Source organism: Epinephelus lanceolatus, chromosome 15 (assembly GCF_041903045.1).
Source record: "Epinephelus lanceolatus isolate andai-2023 chromosome 15, ASM4190304v1, whole genome shotgun sequence".
Taxonomy (NCBI): Eukaryota; Metazoa; Chordata; class Actinopteri; order Perciformes; family Serranidae; genus Epinephelus; species Epinephelus lanceolatus.
Window position 1 is genome coordinate 13,404,846 of NC_135748.1, and position 6,147 is coordinate 13,410,992.

Here is a 6,147-nt window from a genome sequence, read left to right on the forward strand (position 1 = left end):
TAGATAAGACAGCTAAGGTGATGCTGTTCAGTAGCGTGCGCTGACCGCTGACCTTACAGGCAGCAATACAATTTCACAATCTCATTATTGATGTTGTTGTAGATTTGAAAAAGAAGCGTCTAATGCCATTGAAGATACCCAGTATTTATAAAGCCATTCATTTTTCTCTCAATCCATGAAATGTGTTTATAGCATGCGTTTCTTGTTTGTTAAGTAATACTGTATGCCATCCCTTTGTAAAGGTTTATTTTTAGCACATTGGTGTGTACAGTAATTTGACCATGTGTAGTGACTGAAGAACTGCTTCCTTGTCCCATTGTTTTATGTTCATGTTGCATTTTTTTCCCTGAGCTGCCCAGTGGGAAGGAAACCTGCACAATCTGCCTGCTAATTCGCTTCTTGTTGGTATGTGTTTCTTTGAACATGTCTTCACAGTAAATGTTCCTGAGCTGCCAACGTTAGAGGACCCAAAGACAGAATCATAAATCAAGTACTTTTTAGGGTCATGCTCTCTGTCAAAAAGACGTTTTAAAGAATATGTAAATCATAATGAATAATATTAACAGTCTCTGTGTGTGCAATGTGTCTCCCTTTAAAGCACATGGTGAAGAAACAGACGCTAGAGTGTTTGCATGGCTCAATGTTTCCCATTCACATCAAGGTAGTTAAACACCTCCTAAATTAGCACAGGATATGTTTCAACTCTAGTATTTTTCGTCCTCTTCACCGGTTTTTAAGCTTTCTATCTTCCACCACAGAGCTAACATTAACTGTTAAAAACCTGTGTTACCACCTGAATAGACAAATTTTTGAAACTTCTAGAGGGCAGGTTACCTTCAAGACCAACGTAAATTACAGATCACCTCAAGGCAAGGTGCTACACTGAATTCCCCTCTGAGAATTCTGTGAGTTATTGCACTGTGGAGGTCTAAACTGCAAGAACCTGTTTGTCCACCATACAGATCCTGAATCCTGTAAACAATCCCGGTCTAAATAATGCTCGTGCTAATGTCACTGACTTTTACAGACTATATTAGAGTGCAATTTGTTGCATTGCATCATTTTGTGCTGCAGAAATAGTGAGGGCATTTGAGTACTTTGCAGTTAGAGGTTATTGTCCTTGGCACTACATAACAAGTGAGCTCTTTGGCAGCTTTTCTGCTCTTGGCTCTGCTTTTGTGCAACCATGCAACATAATCTCTCTGCCATGTACTGAGGGCTTTTAACACGACAATGAGGACAGATGGGGTTCAATTTGACAAAATACCTACTGAGAGTTCCCACACCTTTTTTGGAGGTAACATATTGTCCATAACTGTAACACAGGATTCATACTCGATTATAGTCAAATGTGCTGAGGTGACCCCTATTTTATTGTCCTTCTAGACGTTAAGGAGACATACTAACAAATCAGTTCTGACTGAAAAATGTGGACTCGCAGACTGCGGCTCAGTGAGTTTACCATGGCGTTTTGTTATTCGTAGACCTGTTTCTGATACCACACTGAAAACAACGGCACAATCAGCATAACAGTGCTGTTGGTTGCACAAGGCAGGAGGTGGGGGCTTGAGGCCTTTAGATATTAATGATCTCCTAGTCTACCATAAATACGTGCTGTTTAGCAGATCTTAAAGGAGCACTCCACTGATTTCACAAATCAAGATCCATTAATTCGTCATGGGCTGTACTAATAAGCATATGAAAAGAAATGTAGGCCTACATGTATAATGTGTTTAGTGGCTCCGAGGGGGCTCTAAAATGTGGCATTTCCACTTCATGGTGCTAAATGTTGCACCATGGCTCTACTCAGCTCGACTACTTCTTTTTTGGTTTTCCATTGGCAAAAGTTGTGGATTGGTAGCTAGTACTGTTTTTGCCACCTCAGTTGAGCTTCCGAGTGGGCTGATACTAGAAGGTGGAGTTAAAACTAGTGTTGTGTCATTCGCGAACAAATCATTCAAAAGAACGAATCTCCTGGAACTGATTCATTCATTTCTCAGTTCAGTTGAGCTCAGCAGCGAGCGTGCAGGCCGGGAGTGGAACTAGTCATCTGGTGGGCCGGATTGGACCCTTTTGTGGTCAGGTTCTGGCCCATGGGCCGTATGTTTGACACCCCTGCACTACCCTCTACCAAAAAAGTGAGTCGAGTTGAGTCAAGCCCTACCATCAGTGCTTAATTTGTAAAATTAGAAGTAGGGGAACACCTTGGGCCTTGAAGAGAGCAGTGTTCCCCCACTCCCACAAGTGGGGACCCGAGCCACCTCACTGCGCAAATTCAAATGGAGTGGTTGTGACATCTAGTGTTGTCACGGTACCAAAATTGGGACTCACAGTACGATACCAGTGAAAGTATCACGGTTCTGAGTAGTATCAGGATACCACAGCGAAAATGAGGCAGATGTGCCTTTTGTCATTTATAAAAAGATAAATCACTTTTCTATAATACATCAATGATATTTCAATGGAATAAATTACTTACTGACTTAATCATACTTCAAAAACAGCATCAATGAGTGATTAACATAGGGGGGGTTGAAATAAAATAAATAAATAAAATAAAAATCAACCAGCCACCCTCCTCCCCTGACAAGTAAAGAACAGTCCCTAAAGTGCGGTGAGGTTTGTGGACCGTTATCTGCCACAAAGAGAGGAATGTTAATGGCTCGTTTCTCCTCTGACACGCCACATACCTGTGTGCCACCACGGCTCGGTTGTCCAGGTACTACTGGGCAGTCACGACGCCAACGAAAGAGGAAATTAGGCTACTGGACCTGGAGTCAGACTTCTCTGTCGCCGTTATCTTGTGCCGCGGAGCCGCCGTAGACTAGTCGCAAATGCAAGTAAAATGTTCGCACATAGAGCTCTGTGGAAAACAAATCACTGCCAACAAGTAAAGAGAAATAAATAATAACTTTCACTGCTCAAAGATACTCACATGTCTGGAAAACAAACCACTACAGCAGTATGTTGAGTGCCAGGTGGCCATTGCGCACCATTATTGACCAGCGTGCGCCGTTATTTGACGGCGCATGGACACTCACCCTCTCACAACTGGGCTTTGAACTTATCCCACAGTAGTGGTATGTGAGGCACCGTAGTACTACGGTACTACGGGCCTTTTCTGAAAAGATCCTGTTATGCGTTCCAGTACGTTCTGGCTCAAATTAAGCACTGCCTACCATACACTGGAAATGTGGCACAAGGTCTGAGAAAATAACCCTTACGCCAGGGCCACACTGCCTGCGAAGCACAGCGCACCGAAATTCTCGTGCGAGCCGGAGCACCTCCGGTCACATCAGACGCGCATTTCTCCGCGCCGGTCGACAAGCGATTCTGCTCCCAGCTGTTGTTTTTCCATCATGGGTAACTGCCCGGCTTGAGACATTCGCTCGTGGCTCACACAGAAAATAGATCAGACACCGAAATGATCGCTGCGCGGCACGGCCGGTGTGGATGACACAATTGGTTAACATGGGCGCCGAAAGGAAACTGGCTTCACTTCTCTGCACTTCGAGGCTATTCGCGGCGCTTCCGCGGGCGGTGTGGCCCTGGCGTTATGATGTCACCAGGGTTATCTCAGTTTGTGCTTGTAGACTAAAAAACTTTAATCTTTCATTTTCAGTTTTTAAGGGGAACTATATGTAATTTCAGTTGAATAAAATGGTGGAATGCTGATGTTAAAATGTTAAGAATGAGGTCCAATCGAGATTTAATTAAGTAGAATATCACATTAATGGTCCCATGGCTCCAAATACACTTATTATTCCTAAATTCTGGTCAGTTGAAGGACAAGCGATGTGATTACATAGCGAGACACAAAAGGTCAGTGTGTGAGGTACCAATTTACCAGAACAACAGGCTGTGCCATTGCCTTCGACAATGTGAAGTGGAAAAATCATTTCCCGAATGTGCTCTGAGGGGAAAATTGGATAAGGATAAGGCGCTGCTCTTGAGTATGCTCTTCAAACATCAATATTGACCCATTTAAAAAACATTTTTGATTATCACAAGGTCCCCTGTGACAAGTCTCGTCAAGTTCCTCTTAGCTGGTTATTCTTAAACTGGTTTTATATGTTCATTGCCCCAGTTTTGAGCATTCCCTCCAAAAGTCTGTGCTGGGAAGGCTGAATCAGGCAAGCAGAGCTGCTGAGTAAATGCCACAGGTTGTTTATGTTGCCGCTCTCTTCTCATGTACCAGCTTGTCTGAGCTGCAGAGAGGGCATAAGCCGGAGAGAAAATGCTGTGGGATGAGCAACGGCATGCCATTGGCTGGTGGTACAATCTCCAACTTCAGTAACTTTGCCAGAGCAGTGGTTCTCGAAACAAAGATAAGAGTTTCCAGTGTATGAGAAGCACTGAAGTTCCGGAAAGAGCTTGCAAAATCAAAACACATCTCACGTCATGTCAACGTTCAAAGTTCACCTTCATTATCAGGAAACGATATCGCTGGGTTCCATCACGTATATGACTTAATAACACTAATTATTAAGTAATAAACATAACCCTGTCAAAACCTGTCTCCACTTTGGTTTAAATTTATCCTAGAATGAAGAATGATATGCCTCTCTATGAAGAAAGTAAAACCTCTAACCCACCACACTTGAGGATGAAATGCGTCATTGTATAATGCTAAAAAGAAAATATTTTCCATGCATTAAATGCTTTTTGTAGGTCACGAAAAGATAACACAAAGCTTTCATTCAATAGTGACCATTACCATAACTTATAAACACAGCAAGCACTTCATTGCAGCCTCATATGACAACAGTCACAAGTTTACAGGCTTAAGAGCAGCTACTGTTATTCAGCATATAGACATCTTTACAAATCTCTGCCCTTTACTCTGTAACAGGCTTAATATGTAAGCCAGCAGCCTGAAGAACACACCCGTTCTGCATATACTGTATCTTGTCTTAGAAGTATTTTAGTCACACTGGCTTTGATCTTTTGACGGGCAGTTATGGGAAAAAAAGTTAGCCTGTGTTGTGTAAGGACATATCTAGGGTGTAAAAAAATTGTGACATCAGTTCAGTGAGGGCGAAAGGAGAGAAACAATCTACAGTCTCAACTTCTCTGAATCAGTAACAGTATTGTAATACAACAGGACTGAACACTGTATCTTCTGTAACCTATTAGTTGCTCTACTGTTAATTCAGTTGCTTTAACTTTTACCAGCAGGCCTAATAAAACAGTTTGCAAGTGTTATACCAATAAACTCTCACCAATAAAATCTTTTAATCAATCATTTGGGTTTTTGATTGTTTCTGGTAACCAGGGTGGGGACGTGACCTCAGTTTCATTTGGTTTACAACACTGTTTTGACAATTACAGATTTGTCAGCTGGTGACTTTATGGTACTTAGTGCATACTGCAAGACGCCTGCACACACACACACAAAGTCCACGGTATTGCAGGGATAGGCAACGTGCGGCTTCGGAGCTACATGTGGCTCTTTAGCCCTTCTCCAGTGGCTCCCTGTGGAACTGTATGGAAATTAATAACAGTTATTTTTTTAAATGTTTTAATTTTCATTTTTCACTGATGTAGGCCATAAGTGATTCTTACATTGTCCATTGTAAAAATATATAGCCTACACAGTGACAAAAAGGTATTTAAACATTTCAAATGCACGTCATACTTCTACAGCCTGGTGCATTTTAAAAAAAAATACTTTGTTCAGTTTTGTTTAAACTTGTTATACGCACCTCTTAAAATATGGCACACACTTAGCATGGGAGATGAACTGGTAAGGGTCTACTGAAATGTAAAACTGGGATGTGTCTACTATGGGCATATGAATCTGACTAAGGTGTAGAGAGGCCCAGTTAACAAATTATGAGGCTTAACTGCTGAATGAGCTTTTAAACTCCCATGCACAATATTGTAGTAACACTACGGCTCCTAATAAAAGCAAAAATTACAGTGTAATAGAGCATGAATGAATTTAAACGACATAAATTAAATGAATCAACACAGGTGTATTTTTTTCAAAATTTGGTGAACCTTTAAAATGTTCAAATACCTTAAGGAAAAGAATAAGGATAATAATAACTAGTCCATACCCATTGGTAGCTTTGTCACCTTCTACCTATGCCAATCCTCAATGCCTATGTGCAGTTTCACATAGATTGACCACGTCAGTGAGTA